This window comes from Apteryx mantelli, chromosome 5 (genome assembly GCF_036417845.1).
Source record: "Apteryx mantelli isolate bAptMan1 chromosome 5, bAptMan1.hap1, whole genome shotgun sequence".
Classification (NCBI taxonomy): Eukaryota; Metazoa; Chordata; class Aves; order Apterygiformes; family Apterygidae; genus Apteryx; species Apteryx mantelli.
Window position 1 is genome coordinate 83,502,664 of NC_089982.1, and position 19,158 is coordinate 83,521,821.

Below are 19,158 nucleotides of genomic sequence, written 5' to 3' on the forward strand. Positions count from 1 at the left end.
GGAGGAAGTAACTGCAGATGTGGTGGAAATAGCAAGAGAACTAGAATTAGAAGTGGAGCCTGAAGATGTGACTGAATTGCTGCAATCTCATGATAAAACTTTAATGGATGAGGAGTTGCTTCTTATGGATGAGCAAAGAAAGTGATTTCTTGAGATGGAATCTACTCCTGGTGAAGATGCTTTGAGTGTTGTTGAAATGACAACAAGGGATTTAGAATATTACATAAACTCAGTTGACAAAGCAGCAGCAGGGTTTGAGAGGACTGACTCCAATTTTGAAAGAAGGTCTATTGTGGGTAAAATGCTATCAAACAGCATTGCATGCTACAGAGAAATCCTTTGTAAAAGGAAGAGTCAATCGATGCGGCAAACTTCTTTGCTGTCTTATTTTAAGAAATTGTCACAGCCACCCCAGCCTTCAGCAACCACCACCCTGATCAGTCAGCAGCCATCAACATCGAGGCAAGACCCTCCATCAGCAAAAAGATTACAACTCGCTGAAGGCTCAGATGATGGTTAGCATTTTTTAGCAATAAAGTATTTTTTAATTAAAGTATGTACATTGTTTTTTAAGACATAATGCTATTGCACACTCAACAGACTACAATATAGTGTAAACACAACTTTTGTATGCACTGAGAAACCAAAAAATTCATGTGACTCGCTTTATTGCGATATTCACTTTATCACGGTGGTTTGGAACTGAATCCGCAATATCTCCGAGGTATGCCTGTAATATAAAAAATATTCAGAATATGCCAATATAAATCTCACTACACAGAACTGCAGATCTTACCAAATGCAGCGATGGGGTGGAAAAACGGCAAATGTAATTACATTTTTCACAACTGCAAATACAGTACATGGAGAAAAGCAACCCTGTTTTACATATAAAATGAGGGACTTGAAGTTAGCAATTACTCAGGAATGAGATCTTGGAGACAGAACTGGAAATACGCTAAAAACCAGCAGTTCTGCACAGTTTTGGTCAGGAAAGGAAAAGGGGGGGGGGGACAGAAAATATCAGTATGCCACTGTAGAAGTCTACGACACTTCTAGATCTTTAATATTATGTACACTTCCATCTCCAAAACGGTCTTTAAAGTCTCAATGATCAGAGGCATTGAATGGTTTCCATATGAGAGTCTGAACAGATTTCAAGCTTCAATTTTCAGTGTAAAAATCACAGAGAAGAAACAATTAAAATTCACATAAACACATACAGCGTGGAGAAAGTGAACAGAACTGTGATGTCACGCAGTATTTTATATGATACAAGAACTTAAAACCACCTAATACTTTTTTAGTCATCAGGCTTAGAAGTATCTAAAAGGAAGTACTTCTTCCCTCAAATCTGTGGAACCAATTGCAATCAGACATTTCAGAGATGGACAGGGTAACATTAATGAGAGAAACATATGTAGAATACATCTGTCCTCAGTTAAAAAATGTTGTCCAGATGCTACCTTGAGACTCAGGAAATCCATAAACAACTAGTATTGAAGGCTAGGATGGAACAACCAGAGAAAAAACACTCAACACATCCTCTAAGCTTTCAACCACTGTTAGAGAGAAAATATTAGATTTTGTTCTTAACTTTGCCTGTAACCATCATGTTTAATGTTATCACAAAGAACTGCAGAAATCTTTGTAATATAAAGCAACATCCATTTGGATTTATTTAGACTTTGGCATTCCATCCGTTTCATCAGATCAACTTACATTTCTGCTCAAATCCTATATCTGACTAATAAGCAGCTTGTCAAAGCGTAAGAACAAAGAGCTTTGTCAAGCTTTTGGGATTCACAGTTCAATTTTAAACTTCTTAGGTATCCTAGTGTTTGCCTCTAGGTTTAGGTGTTCCTTAAGTATTGTCAATGGAGGCAACTCCAAAAATGATTCAAAACACTTAAGGCAGATATTCTTAGTCATAGCAAGGTTCTACTAAATCCAAGTCATCCCAACATTTTTAGATTTATAAATAAGTGAGAAAGCACTTCACAAGTCTAATTAAAATTTTCCTGACTAGTACAGCTCTTAAAAGCAAAAATATATGAAAAAAGGAAAAAATCCCACAATAATAACATAACGTAATAACAACAAACTACATCCTGTATTCACAAAGCAGGATTCCATTCACAAGTGTACTGGGTTTTATTCTCAACAGAAAAATCATTCACTGCATATTAGTTCACTTCAGCCTTCAAACATTTTGTCAATATACACAGCAAACAGAGCTATGATAATTTGCTTAGAAAAAAGGCAGGCTTTTTCATAAGCTAAGAGCTTGCATACAACAGAAGAATTCTACTTGTACTTGAGAGAAAAGAGTACTTAGTAACAGATGCATATTTTCATTGGGATTTATTCACGTCTCGCAGAATAACAGAGAAATTATAATGATGAGGAATTATTACTATGTGAAAGAGAAATTATCAAGGAAGTTTGGCCCAAATCTGGAGGGAAATATCAACCAAATATCGATAGCAATTGACTGAGATTACTGTTTCATTTATATACACATTATAAACAAAGCTATGAAAACTGGGTGTGACTTTTAAAACAATACACTACTCATGGCCAAAATGGAGAATGTTGAAAACAGTAAAATACTGAGAAATTAGTCCAAATCTTCCATCACATTCCACTTTATGTTATTTGACAAGAAGCCACCCAAGCACTCTTAAAAAGTGAAAAAGTAATAAATCTTAGTTTTATTGCCCTTACCACAGAAAGTTCTTCAAAAGCTCAATTTTCATCCCGTCTTCCTACCCAACATTTTAATTTAATGTTCTCTCTTAAACATACTAGTATTTTAAACTGCCTTTCTTTTTGCTGCTTCCCAGTTGCATATCACAGCATCTAATCTCTCTTTCATAAATCAGAACTTTTTTGACCCATTTTTGTGTCTTACATGCTGACCGCTCCCAGCAAAATATCTCAATTACCTCTTAACTCCCCAGTCTGTACATAGCAGAAAGTTCTGAATTTCAAATGAAACAAAGAGGAAGAAATAAAGACGGCTGTAAGAAACAAGACAGCTTCTCACAGTAACAGAATCCTCTGAACGTCTGCTCCTCTGTTTTCCTCAAAAGTGCTCAGACATAAAGACCTATGATTTTCCCTCTTTTGGGGCAGGAAGAACTCTACAATTCCCTTAAATCGGTCCGCATGCCTAAGTTATCAGCTATGACTATTCATCAGATCTAACAGATTCCAACATCTGCAGGCTTTACTTCTCTAAAGGGACTGTTAGTACGAGTAGAAAGACCATCTTTTCAAACTGAAACCCCAACAGTAGCAGATAGCAAACAGGAAATTAAAAATAAATAACTAAATGGAACAATACACATAGCTGGGCCCAACCATCCTGTGGTAATTGATGAGACAACTCTTGTTTCTCCTGAATCTGCAGGAAACTGAAGAAATCCCATCTGCTTCCCCAATCTCCAGAGAACGGCTTCTCAAGATCAAGATGCAAGCATCCTTTTGATCTGCTAGTTCACAGAATTGGCAAAAACAACCCACAAACTGGTGCATCAAATTGGTACCTTCACACTTAAAAGTTCGAGCATTTTCTGTAGGTAGCATGCACCATATTTTCTTGAAGGCTGCTTTTCTGAAGTTAGGATACGGGTTTCATCCTAGTTTCTTTAAAGCATCAGGATTAAACTAAACACAGACATCAGCAGAAAATTTCTAAATACAATATAGTCATAACATAATAATGCAAAAAAAACCCCAAAAAACTGCTCTCATATGGCCTCATGACTACTTGGAATATAATGGAGCCCAATACCAGCCTACTCTTCCCCATCTCCTATTAAATAAGTTTATGACAATTCTACACCAGTTCCCTTTGGTGCAAAATTTCCCATCCATGAGATCAGTATTTCCAGATCTCAAAACCAGTCTCAGCTAAGGTAAGGTAAGGTGTATCAATCGCAAGACACAGAACATGATATATATGACAATTAGAACTTCCTATAGCCCAAACCGATTAGTTGATCTCCCCCAGCTCCAGGTTAACAGCCTTTTACAAGATGCTGGAATTAAAAAGAATAAAAAAAAAACAAGTAAAAGGTGTTTTTCTATATTTCAAGTTATACAGCTCTTCAGCTAAAAGAAAAAGCTTGCTATTTTCAAAAGACATCTTTGTTTAAAACCAATCACAATCGTTCATAATGTCCAGGGAGATTACCCTGCCCCTCACCTTTTTTCCTATTTACTATGGCTAAGGTTTAGATCTGTTCCTTGGTATGTGCCACTGTTTGACATCTCGATGCAAGTTATTCAACAGGTGTTCAATGCAGACAAGTCTCCGAAAACTGGTCACTCGAGCTGCAGGCCTCTAGACAGCCACAGGAAGGGAAAAGCTCTAAAACCCTCATCAGAAAGGGCTCCCATTTTCTATTTCCAAATTATACCTTTCTTTGAAACAGAATCCATACAAGTCCTGATGCAGGAAGAGACCTGCTGTGCTGTGGGGAAAACCAAATTTCTGCCTCAAAACCAGTTCAAGCCAGGTGAGCTTAAGAATTCCACTTCATTGTTTCTGGTTTATCATCTCTTGGATTTAAATGGAAGTAGAAATGAGGGTACCCTGATCTTTTTATAACGTTTATGAAATTGCACTGAAACAATTTATAGTGCTGGACTGTGACAGCAAAGCTGAGGGGAAAGCAATGATAAGGCAAAGAGCGATTTAACATCAAACACACCTCAGTGAACCTTAGGTGGTTGCTACTAGAAAAAGAACCATCATCCCTGAGGAGGCTGCATCAACCTTCCCCTAATCTAGGTACCGATTTGGGCACAAGGGCTACAAAAAAACAGGAGTCAACGGAACAAAAACTCACAGTGGATAAAAAGTGACATTCTTTCTAGGGGACAGGCAGCTGTTGCTAAGAAACTGTTTACAGACAAACTCCCAAATCCTGCTCGTATATCTAAAAAAATTAGGTCATTCTTGGCTCTAGGTAGGAGAGATCTTTATTGATATAAAATCCTCTTCATCTTTGCTGTATTCTTACTGTTAACAGTTAACAACACATTAAGAATGCTGTCTAGATGCTCTTCTTACCAATGACCGCACACTCCCGTGGCAGAATTACAGATTTTGCAACAGTCAAAGGTAGTGGTTGAACAAAGTGGATTCACATCACAGCACACTCTCGAGTCCGAACCCAGGCTCCAGTCCTGGAGCTGCAGGAGAGGACTGCTATGAGAGGTGAGATCAACAGAGGGGGACAAAGGTGCAGACAGTCTTGTAACCCACCTCTTAATTGCTGTGGGGTAAAAACACAGGAATGAAGAAAAGCGCATGCCAGCAACACCACTACTTTTAAGGTGCATAATGACACCAGGTCTGCTAAAAAGGAAAGGCCGTAACACTCTTGTCTGAAGCCATGAGGGAGCAAAGTTTGCCTTGATGAGGTGAGGTCTGAATCGGACCATTTTCTCAAGGGAAAGGGTCCAAGTGGCTCCTAAGCACCTAAAACAGAGTCACAATCGTATTTAGCACTCACTGCAGAGAAAAATCAATTAGATGGGAGAAGATGGGAAAGAAAAATTATATCAATCCACAGCCGTTTTTTGCCCGCATAAATAATCCAAGCTTGAACAGTTTCTCTCATATAAATAACTACATTTATAAGAAGCCTCAAATAAGAAGGCTCTTACATCATTATTCACTTAAGAACCACACTAAAAATTCAGACAAATCACTGCTTTCTAAGCAGAAGAAAATAAAAGCAGAGTTTGTGGTAATAAACAGCTCATTGTCTTCACTCCAAAGAAAGTCATTTCTTCGCTTCACTTCAAAAATAAATGTAGTATGGACTTGTTCTTTCTTTAAATTAAGCAAATCAGCCAAACGAATACAAGAAGAATAAGCACCATTACGTGGAACCTAAGGTAGCGAAATCCAGACGTGACAGGGATAATCCCAGAAAACAGAGTTGGTATTTTAGAACAAGTACCTGCCTGGTTAAAATGTCAGGGGCAAATCTCAAAAACAGTTTAACAAAACACACATTCTGAATAGTGGCAACATACGGTCACCATACTAATCGGTCCACAGAAAAAAAACAAGGATCACAGAGTACGTGTTATTTAATCACTGTTACTTAATTCAAAGGACAACGTGACCCTGCCTTCTGAAGCTAAAAGTGACGAAGAGCTCTCTTAGGACAATTTGTTGAAACTATCTACAGAGTTAACGTATAACATATATGTCATAGTTTCAAGGGTTATCGCAGCGTAAAACAAGCTCGAAGCCTGTAAAAATTGTTAAACTCCCTTATTCAATGCACAGCTTGCCACAGAAGGAACGTGGCTAACCTGGTAAGATCCTACTCACATGCTGCAAACACGCACAAGAAGAGAGAAAAAATGAGTCTTAACAACTACGACTAGCCCATGACGAGGTTTCCTTTTAGCTAGGATGGAAGGCACCATAGCTTTAGCACATCAGGCTGGACATACTATTCACAAATTAATCTAGAATTATACCTTTGATAAAAATAACTGCAGAGAGAATTTTAATTATTTACCAAATTAAAGATAACATGGCCCATTTCCCAAAGGTTCATGAAGCCGTGGAGGAGAGTTCTGAGGTGTGGAGAAGAGGCCAGGCTGATTTTTATTCATGTATTTCTGTGCTTATCTACATGGAAAATAAAATTATTTTCTATTTAGCCCTGTCGGGTCTTTTGGATTTTTAAATAACTGTTTAGGAAATCACACACCTTCCCCATGAAAACCAGTAACAAAAATAGCAATAAGAAGATAAATATTGGATTACAACAACTCTGAGCAAGTCTGTAACAAAAAAGGCATCTCCTGACATTCCGATGTCTTAAAAAGCTGCAAATATCACAGAATGCATAGGATAATAATTATACTTTACTAAGGCCTCACTACAATGATAAGCATTTGCTAAGTTTTCACACACACACACATAGAGCTCTTACAAACCATTTTTTTCTTTTGCTTTAGAACAGAACTTAAGCAAAAAATAATGCAGCAGTGGAACTGTTGATTACTATCACAAATAAAATACTCAAAAATCCCCTGAAGCATTCATAATTATAATAAACAATAATTAAAAGTTGTCTATTTTTCATCTTTTCACTGCATTTTGCATAACTTGATTGTAATGCATTCGAATACCTTTAAAAAAACCCCTGCTATTACCAACACATAATTTACATTAAATTATTTATAATAATACATATATACACTTTGGGGACTAAGGTTTGGACTAAAATTTAAGATTAACAATAGACAAAAATTTTCTTTAACAGAAGTAAGGTGTACTTATTTTTTTCCTTTCTTAACTCTCAAATTAGAGGATGTTGATAAATATAGCTAGAAAAACAACACTTTCTTCAATGGCGATAAAACAAGTGCAAGGACTGCATACTGTAGTGTCACTATAGCAGTGCAATAACTTCAAGTGGTTACAAGCCTTCCTCAAATTCGTCTATTTTATTTAGTAGAGTCCAAAAATGAAAATGCTTTAGCTACTCTTCAGACATCAAAAGTTCCTTGGAGAAACAAATAATAAATCCTTTCTAACATATTGACAATGATCACAAACCTCCCTGACGTATTTTGCATTTAACCTTGTAATATTTTCATTAGTACACTCCAGGTTTAGAAACATAATCCCATGATGAGTTTAGATTCCTCACAAAGGATACTCTGCATATTGGATACGCATATCTATAATATGCTTTCCAGTCATTAAGACAATGTTCATAGTTTTCCTTACTTTCACTTCTCTGAGTGATTTCCGAAAGGTCACTATTCTCATCAAATTTCATAATTATTTAATGTAGCTTGCCATACGAAAGACTAATCAAGAATTGTCATTCATCCCATGACACTCCTGCCACCCTGGTTAGGACAATTAGAGAGAAATCTAATAAAAGTCCCCAACTAATTCAGTACTCTGCTGCTGTATTTTGCCGCTCTGAGATGAGCTGTACCTCAGCACGTCGTGCAGAAGCAAGACACAGCAGTGGCAGGTACGATACAGGACCTACGAGAGACCCATGACCTAACCGAAAAGCAAGCTGAATACTACAAGGCATCTACAGTGGCACGACAAGCCTATGTGTAGGCAACTGAACTCCGGCTGTAACATTTTATTTTACACACTATGACAGAACTAGTTTCTCACTTCAGAGGAAAAGCTATCTTTAGATAAAAGTAGGAACAAAAAATAGCTCATTAATATAAAAATTTAAGCAGAATGTATTGCATATTTGCAGCGGCTGAGAAATGGGATACAAAGATCAGAAGTACTAGACACTTCTTGTTACTTTTTTTTTTTTAAGATGTTGAAATGTTGAGAAAAAAAAACCTGCTCACATAAACCGTTTGACTTCTAGAGGCTATTGCAGCTATAGTTAGTACTCGCAACAGCTCTATGAGGTGACACAGGGAAACATTCTAATTTCCAGAGATTTAAGCTAGTTAATACCATTGTAACACAGGACTCTTAACTGCTACACTTGACTTAGAATAGACAGGCACCGTCCACAGAGTCAAAGGCAGAGCTAGCATTAGAAGTGTTGGGTAAGATCTTAGCAACATTAATGGAAATTCTGTCATTAATTGTAACAGACCCAAGCTTTCATTTTGTATAATCCTAATTCCCAATTCAATTCCTTAGCTACAAAGCCCCAAAAAATTATCTAAGATGTTGGAAGAGGCCCCAGTAAAACAAGCCTTTCTACTTCGTCATTGCAAAGTCTTTCTCATATTTTGGGCACTTCACTAGATAGTGAAAATATGTTTTAGATTTGGGGCACTTAATTTACCACAAAAGGAGTATTATGTGAATATAGTGTTAGAATTAAAATTCAGTATGGGTGCCTTTTTCATGTAAAGCAAGGTCATCTATTGAAGAAACAGTATGTTTTTCTATACAGACACTTTCCTCTTATCTAAAAGACCTTGTCTAAAAGACATGAAGCTGTCTAAAGTCTTCCTTGAATATATATTTCCCACAGCAACTATGCTTTGTCTATATTTCATATATCCCAGCTGTAATGGCCAAAAGGTGACTTCAATTATAAGCATTTTTATTCATTTCTAGTTAAAGCTAGGTGGGAAATTTAAAAAAATGTATAGATAAAAAAATCAAAACTTCAGAACTCTTTCTCATGGTTCTTCTCACTTGGTTTCATCCTAATGAAAAAAAATCTTTGTGTAAATTGTAAAAGAGAAACATCAACCCAGTGTAGCCACTAATCACTACACTAGACTAGAGTATCTCCTGCTCCCTCTCTTTGATTTAAGAAACACTTAAATCCTCGTGGATTAGCTCCCAAGGGCCGATCATGAAAAGCTTCAACCATCACAACTGCTGCAAAGTCCTTACGGTACAAGGAACCTTTCTTCCAGACGTCATGGACTACAAAAGCAACAGAATGGACCTCATAATATCGCCCACACTTTTATGGTGCAGAGAGAAGGAACATGAGATATCCCAATTTTTACATCCTTACGGAAAACTGACCTCCCCCGCCCACCCCAAATGTCATGTCTACAGTTTCCCCTTCATCCTGATCAAGCTTTTTATGAAAAAATCAGCTAAGAAGCTGTTCTTGGGCTATGTAATTGTTCCTGTTTGTTTCTTTTGGCTGACTGTCAACCACCCAGCAAAAATAAACTCATCAAGCTGTCAGGAGACCTGAGCACACTCATGTTGTCAGTGCATTTCAGCATCATTCTCATGAGCCCAAAAGCCATAAAACTATTAAAATAAAGTTAAGTTGACTCCACCCTTTGGATGCAACCATGTTAAGAAGGGCCTGTCCACCTGAAGTAAGTCTCATGCAGCATTTGAGGTAAAGGATGCAACTTCAGCACCTGTCAGGCTAGAACCATCCTAAAACTAGCAGCAACCAAGAACATGGAGTGTGGAGCCCTGAAAAAGCAGATACATTTGTATTATCATTATAGCTCTCAGCCTCATTTTGTTTGCAAGCATGTTGGTTTTGCATCCAAACCACACAGCTGTTCATGCATTGAACCTGTCCACACACATAAAATTTTCTTTTGATGCCACCAAATTTGTAGCTTGCTGAACACATACCCAGTTTAAGGTTCACATGAAGGCTAGTAATCAGTGATGTGTCTACTGAAAAGCAACAAGAAGTCTCCGCGGCTACTACAGTCACGCAGCACAACTACTTCAAGACATTAATTCTGAAGACATTTGACTGCATTTAAATAAAATATATCCCTCCATGTTATTCTGTTATGTTCATTAGATTATGCTGCAGCATTGGAGATCACAGAGAACATACTGTACCTGTCCCTGGCAATCCAAGAAGATTCTGAAAGAAGCAAGCTCATAGGTTCTCTGGTCACAATCAGGGAATTTATACAGATCAAACTGAGCAACAAAATGGTGTTTATTGCCCCACTCAAGGTAAATATTGAACATAGGTCCCCTTTACATTTTTAGGTTCTGAGTTGAATTTGTAAAGAAAACATTGTTACTAACAAACATAGATTTAGAATAAGGAAAGCCAAAAAGTATTAATAAAGCTGTAGAAAATGCTCTGGAAATGCACTTAAGTTATTTACAAGATCGGGAAAGTAGGCAGGGGAGTGCCAGAATTTATATAAGCTTTGGTCCTGTTTTTCACACAAACAGAGCATTCACAGAAGGCATCCTTGTTCAGGACTTGAGTCCTGACTGCTCTTTAGCACCCGGGAAGCAGTCAGTACAGTTCCATTACTCTGATCTACACTGACCCTATACTCCCAGGGCTAAGCCTGAAATGCAAGATTTTGAATTTGAGTATAAAATAAAACCTTTGTTTAAGAATAAAAACATTCTAGAGTACAAGAGCAGATTAAAGCCATCCATGGATCCAGTATGCTTGCTGTCATAACCATATACTTAACTCTTCCTAACATAGGTAAGTAAAATGAAATCCTAAGATGGCAACAATATTTCTCTTTTTTTTTTTTTTGAGTGTTTTCCTGTTGTTACTATATATCAGATATAGCCCAGAAACAGTACTTAGCAATTCAGAAAGTCCAAAATGTTTTGTCAGCTTGATGTAATAGGCTTGAATTTTACTGAAATCACGAGCAGTCCACCTGAGTACCAGTGATAGTCTTGCATACCACTGAGGCCTCTGAATTCCTCCTTGGGCAAAGTGCTCCCAGCCAATAAGAAAATCAGTATGAATCTATTTATTCTTAACCTCTCCCTACACTGCCTCATCCTCCTTCATTCATGGACTTCCTGACAATTTTTCTTAGAAGTATTTCTGTATAATATCTAAGCATTGGAAATGTATATTACAGAGATAATAGATATGTTTAAAATTAGACTAAGCAGCTGTAATTCTGAATTTGCATGTGTGACTTGATTATAGTAAGCACTCAAGACTATTTGTATAAGAACTGAACTAGAAATAGGTTCATATGCTGTTAATAAAACTACATGAATCCCTCTCATTTTGACCCTAACCAAATAAAAACTAGCTACAAATGGCAATTGTTTCTTTTGTAACTCCATAACTTTATTTTAAAGACACACCTGTGGATTTTAATTGCAGGAATGAAATTAATTGACTTTTTTGGATTTCACAAATAGAAAAACTATTCTCTTACTTCATTTTTTTTTTCAAATAGGATTGCTAATATTGATAATTGATAGTCTACTCTTATTCTGAAATAGGAAAATTAGATGATAATTTTTAAAGTCAAACTTGGCTATGTGGAGGCCCTGCTGGCCCTAAAAGATGGAGGTGTTTTTTAATCATCATCTGTAATTAAGCAGAAAAGATATTTTAAACATGCATCCTTTCTGCTCTTGATATTTCTCACTTGAAATTTCAGTCACTGGCCATTTTTACACCTTTACTGGCAAGTCTGAACAGTCTTATCTAAACAGTCAACATTCGTAACCATTGGATAACCATTTTTGAAGAGTTTTGATAAATTCTCTGTCAAAATCAAGAACAGATGGCAACTTATTTTACTTAAAGATTCTGGCACAATAAAAAGTTATAAATTGATCTTTTTTTTATTTTGGTAAAAACTTAAATAGTTATTTTCATTATTTAACTTTTATAGATAGGCAAAAAAAAAATGGCCATTGGGTTCTGTATTCAAAGCTTCCCAATAAACATGGTGGAATATGCTAAAGCAACTGCAGCTTTTGCTTTCAGGAAGTTCAGCACGGGGGCTAGTCCTCTTCATAGGAAACAGGTATTACGGGTCCTTTATTTTATCTAACAAAATAATTGAATGTTGTTTTACACAACACAAGCCATAAACAAGTTTCAGGTACGTACATTAGCACCATCTTTCTTACAGATGCAATATTGCATCTGATGGGGTACAAATATGAATTCACATGAAGAACTGACCATGAATGGGACTCTGAGCAATTTATCGCAGCTGATGATGTTTTATATCAGAAGGAGAGACTATTCAACAATCTTCCAAAGAAGAAAACAGAGAACATTACCTCTATTACCTATTTATTTTTATCCATTTATTTAATACTAATTAAAAAAAAATGTAAATTGACTCAAAAGTTATAGAACATTAAAGAGGACATCTGACTTTACCAAGCAGCAAACAACAAAATGTTTTACTAGAGGCAGTGAAGCGCCAAAAAAAACAACTCTGATAAATATCTGCCTCAGATTATTTAAGCAAGTTCTAACTGCAAATAATTATTTTGCCTTTTTTCAACAAGTTTTATTCATATTTATTAGCATGGTTCCTTTGGAAAGGGCATTCTATTGCTACTAATTAACTATTGCTACTAATATAATGACACTACAATAGAAAGAAAATCAGTGCCTACTAAAATTTTAAACCAAAGCCAGAAATATTTCTATTACATAATCTAACTTGAAAGTCAAAACTTTAGGAAGTTGAATTTGGAGTTTCCATTTATGTTTGAAAAGATTTATAGATCTGAGAAAAGCAGTTTTCTCAGCTGTGCACAGGATGGACACAGTTTCTGCATTTATACTATAAACTATTTCCAACTGATCCATTTCTTACAAGAAAAAAAGAGATTTAGCTGCTCCTGTTCTGCTGGATCTTTAATGTAAAGTGGGCTTTAATGTAAAAATTGTTACAAAATTCTACAAATACAGACTCAATGGAATGTAGAAGGGTGGCTTTTATCAGTAAACAATAAAGTATTAAAAATTAAAGTCAATTATTTTTATAAATAAAGGACAAACTGATTAATCCATTTTCAAGAAACCTTAAGTAATTTAAAAGCTTAAGTTCCATTTTCAGCAGTCGCTTGGGCAACTGGGAGCCTAGCCTGACTGAAACCACTTCCACTTTCTCCTTATAAAAGTATGCTCAGAATTTAAGTTCCACTTGCTTTCAAATTGCCTTCTGTTCTAATATTCTTGTGTAAATTAAGCATTATGTAACATATACTTGTTTTTAAACTACATAAATTCAAAGAAAAGGATAAGGACACCAGAGAGGGAAACAGCATGTAATTATCATTATAACACCAATGATAACAACACATTGAAATATCTATAAATAAAGCTTTAAAATAATGTAGATATAGAGATTCTTTTGTATAATTGAAAAAATTACCATTTTTCTTACCTCTCAGCAAAAAACTGTGAGATCTCCTTACTGTGTTAAAGGATTCAGCTTCACTTAACTGAGTAATTCTCATTACTTAAAAAGCCTGAAAACTTGAGCAATCTCTGTAGCAATGTTGAAAATGTTTCTCTACTGTTCTCAATACCAGAATACTAATGCAAGGGGTGATATGACAGAAAAATACAGCTATTCAAGAAGTAGTCCAAAGGAAAAAGAAACCTTCTATGAGAAAGTGCTGATTCAATGAAGCTAAAGTGTTTCAAAGAAAGGTATAATATGTCAACATATCCAATTAAAAAACTATTGAAAAGCTTTTTTTTTTTCCCCTGTAAACTCATTCACTTTGATGACAAGATACAAGTTTGAAATAAATGGGTTTTTGAAACAAGTAGGAGTATGATATTCCCAGTTTGGGGAAAGAAGTTTCATTTTCAAGAAATTTTAAACTTCACCTGCTTGCTCCAACCTGGAGTAAAACACTATTCCAAAACATGAGAATTTACCATAATACAAAAATCTCAGATTTCAACCAACTCTGCTAATAAGTGGTGGTCACAACAATTTCATTTCCTCAACCCATCTCATCATCTGAAACTTTCAAGAATGCCTTCTTGTATACAGTCACTGTTTGGAACCAGGTATCTTAGGACTTTCTTACTGGAGTGTATTATAATGCTAAGGAAACCATTTACGAAAGCTAAGATGTAAAGCTTTTATCCACAAACCTGAAACAAAATTCATTCACATCTGTAGAGCACTGAGCCTGTCCAACAGGAGATTCAGTGCAATAAACTAGTATTATCACTCTTGGACATGTAGTTAGAAAAAAAACCTAATCCGTGGAGTATTTTCTATCTCAACAATTAGTAAGGATCAGTAAAATATATTCATATAATAATGCAAAAAGAATCCAACATTGCTGTTTTAAACTCCAGGAAAATAAGAACAGCCACAACCAAATGAAACTATTCTGGGTAGTTTTGAAAATAAGGAATTATGAATTCCCATAAGACAGTAAGAAGTGGGAGTACAAAAATACCTTATTTATCAACTACTTCTTTTAATAGGCCAAACCTTGCTTTCTGCTCTTTAGTCATGTCTTAGTCATATTTGTTACAGCAGTATTAAACATTTTTGCCTCATTTACATTAAAATATTTATAAATACAATTATCCTCAAGGTTCAAGACGTGCTAGACTTATGAGTAGTATGATCAAAGTCATGCTCATAGTGTTGTTGATACATCCAGAGGACCTTACACAGGACTAATGGAGCTCCACACAGCAGCCAGCAGCCGAGGTAACTTCTGCTTCCTGCAAAAGCCTGCTGTGCTGAAAGCCCCGTCTTGAGAAAGTTTTAATTGGTCAACTAGTAAACAATAAAGTATATGCAATTCCTCAAGAAAGTTTATTCTATCAAATGTTGTGTTTATATAAAATAAACAGTTTATTTTAGTCAAGAAGCAGCTCTTAGCTAGCCTCTAACATACAGCTTTCCTTTTGTCACATTTATCCTCCCCCACTACCCTAATTCTGTTTTTATTGCATCTTCTTGTTGCATTTTCCCTCAAATTAGCTTTTGGGGACAATTTCTACAGATCTGAATGACAAAGAGCCCCAATCTAATTACGACTTAAGTATGCTACAGTAATTAGTATGGGGTTGATGTTGTTATTCTTTGCTTCTGTATAGCTGTCCTGATTATTTGCAGCTCCTTTGGTTTTAGATATAACATATATATGCATCTCCTCTGTTTTGTACTGCCTATGAACAAAGGATAGAGGAAATAAATAAATAGATTAACTTTGCTTAGCCAAACCTTGAGACATGTTATATTAAAAGCAAAAGTCTACTCTGCCCTGAAATACAATGAATTGTATGTCTGTGTCATTGCACACAGAAAAAATTTCCCATTCTCACATGTTCAAACAGCGTGTAAAACCTAGAAGGCATTGTCATAACTACTGTAATTTGGCAACAAAACAGGTTTACATAAATGCTGCTATTAGAAATAAGCCATATATAACAAGAAGAAAAGTATCAGCAGATAAAAAATTACATACATTTTGAATCAGTAAGTGTAAAAAATTGATAGGAGAGGTTAAAGACACTTCTTGGCAGCAGAAAAAAGAAAAAAGAGAGGACTTCATACAAGCAAAAGAAATCTTAGGCATCATAAAGGCCCGCTACTAAAAAGGGGCTGCAGTCTACACTAATAGTGCAGAAAGGGCAAATGCATTCAATAAATACTCTGGTATTTGGAAAGGTAGATGATTTGTTTGTGCCTCATGAGAATGAAATACTTTTTCAGTCTATTAATAAACAAATGTTTGAAGACAACTAGTTTTAAAACAATATTACTTCGTGATACACATTTTTAAGTCAGCAGAACCAGATAATGTTACCACAGAAGAGAGTTTTTAAAGAAGTGTCTAAGGAGATCTCTATCCCACTGATACAAATTTTTAATATTTCTGAAAATACCATGGAAATTTCAAAAGTCTGAAAGAATGCTAATGTTATAACCATACTCCAAAAAAGCTAGTGAGACCATGCTTCTAACTGCAGGCAGGTTGGAATGATGTCAGTTCTGAACAAAATAATAGGAAAACTGATATGAGATTCAATCGATACATTAAAGATATATATAAGAAATAATAGGGAGTAGCTTTAATGAAAACAGACTTTAAGGGAATCTGATTTTATTCTTTAACAAGACTGATACTTCCGACTGACAAAAATATTGGTACACATGTATAGACTTTTATGACATTATGACAGTCTGATTACAAAAAAGTATCAATTAAACAGATTAAGAATTGGTTAAGAGACATCTCAAAAAAAAAAAAAAAAAAAAAAAAACAGCTGACAACAGGAACGCCTCACAATATAATGCATATTCATGTGGAGTTCCCCAAAGGTGGAGCCACTACTATGAAACACACGTCTTCAATTATTTGTAAGTATATGTACAACTGGCCAGTCATGACAAAATTTACACAAGTCACAGACTGGCAAAATGTTGTACACCTCAGATAAATTAGTTAAAAAACTGTCAGGACTTTTTTGGTAAACTCAACCTATGCTAGAAACAACATATTCTTAAACAAAGCCACACACAAAGTTATAAAGCTACAAACAAGAAACATACACTAGTCTACAGAAAAATGATCTCTTGTGGAAAGGAACAGTCCTGAAATGATTTGTCACAGTGAGCATGATCACTGAAAATGAGATCAAAATGCACTGCAGTGGCAAAAGGGTTAATATGTAAATGTGATATATAAACAGAGGAGTTACACTAGAGAGGTAATTTTTAAAGTCACAAAACACTGCTGAGATAAGATATTGGAATATTGCATCCAGTTCACATTTCTACAAAAATGTTGAAAACGTGGAAGTGGATTTGGAAAAAAAGCCATAGAAATTAAGTTGTGAAGAAAATGCCTGTAGTGACAAATTTAAAGAATCTAAGTCTATTTGTGCTTTTTTTAATTCAAAGAGAGAGATTACTAGGTTACAGCAGATAAATACATCCATGGTAAGAGAGTACTCTGAGTTCTTTAGCATAGTGGAGAAAGACACAGCAATAACCACTAACTGGAAGCTGAGGCCAGATAACTTTATAAATAGTAGATTCTCCATCTCTTACTATCTTCTAGTCAAAATCCCATTTTTTTCTGGAAAATATGTTTCAGCCAAATACAAGTTATTGCATTCAAAAGTAACTGGATAAAATCCAATAGACTATAATGGTCAAGAAGTCACAGCAGAGGAAGATCTAATTGCTTCCTTTGGCTTTAAAGTCTCAGTCTATGAATGCTCTTGGTTTTCAAAGGCATTTCAGTAGTACCATACACATTCAATACTAATATTAAAAAAGAGCTTTCAAAAATGTGCATAAGTTAGGGTTGTATTTCCATATCAGGGCTCAAGTAACACTGACAATCCTCTGGAGCTTTGCTATTGAGGCTTTTGTCATCAACAAACCCCATCAGTGGAATTACAGATATCTTATGCACAGTTGAAGTGGTATTGTTTCTGTAGCAGTCCCTAACAATGATTTCACAATCGACTGTAAAAGTTCATCCTTCAGGTCAGTACTTTTACTTTTCTAGAAAGAATTCTGTTTAAACTCTAATATTAAAAACAACCTGATACAATACATAAAATTAACCATAAAAATTATACATAAAAAAAGAAAACCAGAAGCACTTTTAATAGCCACAAAGCCTACAAGATCTGTTGTTCTCATCAGCAACATCATTTAAGTCTGGTCCTATTTATGTTATGTATCTACCCTCCACTCCAAAATACACAGTATTTCCTGTAATCTTGACAAGTTAACAGAATCAACATTTCTTAGGGAATACATGCCAAGACAGTGCAAAACGTGCAGGTTTTTTATATTATTCAGACCGCCAGAGTCTTGCTACAGTATCGGCTGCTGTATTACCTATAGCTTTCTAAAATAGCAGAGGTCTCTGAAACACATTTCTCCCGACAAAGTACAAATAAACTTCTCCTAGTTCAGTAAACAGAAACTTAAAAAAGGATGAAATTGTCTGAAACATCCGAGCTGTCAAATAAGTGTTCTGTTACCACGCAGCTGATGAAGAGAGGAAAAAATAATAATAATAAAAAAAAGAACAGCATCTACACAGAGCATTTTAAGTGTCGAGCAGCACCTTAAGAAGAAAACAGGCATCACACACAACCAGCAAGACGAGAGTGAATGCATTCACCCCTTCGATGCATTGAGGAGCAGGTGCACGCTACATATTCCTCATGCTAGCTATTACTGCAAACACGTAAAAGTTACTTTCAAGCACCCTTTGCAGATTGGCAGTCCCCAAATCGTACCCACCGCTACGCTTTACACCGCACAAACTCCCAAACAGGCGAAGCAGCAGAAGTCTTGTGACAGGTAAAGCACAACGCTGCTCCCACCACCACCATGTCCAAGCAAAACTTCTTCCACTCCAAAAGCCAGCTCCGGGGCCAGACACGAGACACTCCCACAGTCGCCTTTTAGCCAGACCTTCACGAATCCTCCTGCTGTCCCCCGCGCGCTCCCCGTAAGCGCAACGCTGTATTTTAGGCTCTGCAAACTTTAATTCTTCGCCACTGGAGCAAACCCTTTGACAGGACCCGGGACCCGTCGGGCTGGACTCCAACCCAAACACCACTCCAACTCCAGAACCACCCAAGAGGGTGGTTTGAAGCGTCTCGGGAATTGGAAGAGGCCTAAAGAGCAGGGCTGTAGAAAGCTGCTTTCCCCGGGCCCTGGCCACCCTCTGCCCACGCGCTCCCCGTCCCCCTTCCCGGCGGCTCCTCACAGAGACAACCGGAGCGGCGGCACCAGCGGCCGTAAATCACGGAGACGCGCAGCGGATGGATAAAGAGAGAGAAAGAAATCTCCGGTGCCTGAAGAAAGGAGAATAAAGGGAGCCAGACCAGGAAAATCACGCGGAGCTGGCTTGCACCTCGACGCGACGCGAGGTAAATAAACGCCCGAGCGAAGCGA